The 2,717-nt window shown below is 54.0% G+C and overlaps 1 long non-coding RNA gene across 1 annotated transcript; it reads right to left on the reverse strand.

The window, feature by feature from the left end:
• Positions 1–986, reverse strand: LOC135188608 (uncharacterized). Its single transcript, XR_010307756.1, has 2 exons — positions 618–986; positions 1–486 (listed from the first exon to the last, which is right to left on the reverse strand). It is a non-coding gene; the product is annotated as an uncharacterized LOC135188608 (long non-coding RNA).
• Positions 987–2,717: the final 1,731 nt, after the last annotated feature.

Here is a 2,717-nt window from a genome sequence, read left to right on the forward strand (position 1 = left end):
GCACCCAGGCCCAGGGGAAGGTGTAACATGAAGATGATCAGGGCCTGGAGGCCTCCCTTGTGAGCTCAGAGACCTGATCTTGTGCAGCCGTGGGAGAAGAAGGCTCCGAGGAAACCTTATTGCAGCCTTTCAGTGCCTCAGGAGCTACAGGGCAGGTGAGGAGAGACCTTTAACAGGGCTATGAAGTGATGGGACAAGGGGTAGTGAGTTCAGAGGGAAGGTTAGCTGCAAGGAAGAAGTTCTCCTCTGTGAGGGTAGGGAGGCACTGAAGCGGCTGCCCAGAGAAGCTGCGGGTGCCACCTCTCCAGCAGTGATGGAGTGGGACAGGGCTCTGAGCAGCCTTGTCAGCGGCAGGTGCCCTTGCCTGTAGCAGGGGGATTGAAATTAGGCACTCTCTAAGGTCTCTTCCAACCCAACCCAGTCTGTGATTCTGTAGAATCCGTGCATTAACCTCAGGGCAGTTCACCAGCCCTGCTCTGCATGCTCCTGTGGAGATAAGGGAAGTGAGGTGGGAATGGAAAAGCCCCAGAACCCAGCCCACAGATGAGAGCCTGGATAAGCACAGAAGGCCCAGCAAGCTATCAGGCCATTTCCCATCCTCACTGTGTTCCACTTGCCTGACTGACACCACTGCCAAGCTGGGCTGATCAGCAGAGCTCCTCAGCATTCATCCCTCTCCCCATGTACTGGCTGTGGCCACAGGTGCTCAGCCACACTGCAATATGGTTATTCATCAGCTCACAGCACTCCAATTCTATTTCTCCTGTGCTTCAGTCACCTTGTTGGCTGCTTGTGAAGCTTCCAATTCATTTTGAAATGCTTCTCATAACCTCCAAGTCCTTTCCTGGCTCTGACTCATTCTTCCTTGCCAATTCCCTTTGCCTTTGGGCATAGTGTGCAGGGCTGTTACAGCTCAAATACCCAGCAAGACACAGACAGCCTCCCTAGGGCAACACCCTCCATCTCTGTAAAGGAGACCAGCACCACCCCTTCTCCCCCACACCAGCCAGGTTAAAGCCATTTATATTCTACCAAGGATTTTAATTGGTCTCCACAGGTTCAGTAATTACCACAACAACTCCATTTCAAAGCCTTGAGAGCCTTCTTTCACCTAGCCTGGTACAGCCATAGCGGATGAATGGGTCGTCTCCATCCACTCGATGCTTCCCTGATGAGAGAGCCTCTAGTCGACTTGTGGTCTGGACAGCAGCACAGGTTAGTGGGATCTGAAGGGATGGCAGGGGTGGGGGTGGTGGCAGCTTTCAGGGTTTGATGCCTTTTTTATTTCCCCCCACTGCATGACAGAGCTTCTCTGGAAGACAGGACAGGGACAACATAGTCCTTCCCATTTGCACTGGGGGGCAGGAGGCTTTTAAAGACGTGGTGTAAATGCAGCACAGGAGCGGCTGCCATTCCCTCTCTCCAACCCTATCCTACCTTGCCTGAGGTACCTGCAGCCATCCTCTGGGGCTGCAGATCTGGGGAATGGGCTCAGACACAGCTCAGACCCTCCTGCAGTGGGAGCAGCATCTACTTTTTCCCCTTCACCTGTGTGCCAGTGCTCCCAGGTGCCCATCACTGTTTGTGCTGGATTGGAACCCCAGCAGGCAAAGGAGGCTCTGATTTGAGACCCAGCAAGCTTTTGTTCTGCTCATTCTCACGTGTGCAGAACTTGGGTCATGAAACCAACTGCAGGTGAGCTGAGGGCTCAGACTGGACTGTCCTCTCTAGGGCGTTCATGGGAATATGCCCTGGTTTAGGCCCTTTCTCAGTCTGACACAGAGCAGAAAGTGTTCTTCCACTCTGCAGTGCTGGCATGAGCAGTGCCCAGCAGCCATGGCCCTCAGCTGCCCTCTGTGCTTGGCCAGTACAGAGCTCTGCACAGCCTTCTGCTGCCTTGGCTGCCAACTAGCCTGCCCAAGAGGTGCTCCATGCCCCTTCATCCCTTCTCTTTCACTGTGGTGGAGGGGCAGTGGTGGTTGACCCTGGGATTGCCCCAGCCTGAGCTGTGCTGTGGGTACATGCTTTACACATGCAAATGTCTTGAGACCCATGTTGAGTGCTAGTGTGGCAGAAAGCAAATAAGGGCTGCTGGGCTTTGATAGTGAAGTCTCTGCTCCCAGATGTGTGTTGGATGTTGGCGCTCAACTTTGTGGTGCTTAATGCCTCGTTTAATGAGTGTGACTAAATGACCTTCTTCATCCTGCTCATGAGAACACAGGAGCTTCACTCTACTGCCTCTCTAGACACCAGAATCAGGGCTGGATCATTTCTGGGAAAAAAAATCTGTGCATGCTCGAGCTCCTCCACCCAGGGCTGCCCTTCAAAAAGGGAAGCAAGTAACATCATGTGTTCCCTGTTTTGAGCAGCTACTTTTACTGAGGTGCTGCTGTGTCCTGGCAGTGACAGCCACAGCCATAGGCCATTGCACAGAGCATCTGGGATGCTCCATCCTTGCTGTGGTGGGCATGGGGTTCCCCGGGTTACCCTGCCATCACCATCACCTTTCTGTGGCAGCTCATGTGCAGGACCTCAGCTGTGTTGGGGCAAATAGGATGGACCATGGCCCCCTGCTGAGTCCCTGTTTCACTGTGTGTGTGTGGTGATACCTGGTGGGGAGGTCCCACTGCAATCCAGATCCATGGGGCTTGGAGCAGTGACGTGCAGCCAGCACAAAGCCAGGGCTGCTTGTGCTTGGTAGCTCCCTGCGAGGTCTC

Source organism: Pogoniulus pusillus, chromosome 30, assembly GCF_015220805.1.
Source record: "Pogoniulus pusillus isolate bPogPus1 chromosome 30, bPogPus1.pri, whole genome shotgun sequence".
NCBI classification, from domain to species: domain Eukaryota; kingdom Metazoa; phylum Chordata; class Aves; order Piciformes; family Lybiidae; genus Pogoniulus; species Pogoniulus pusillus.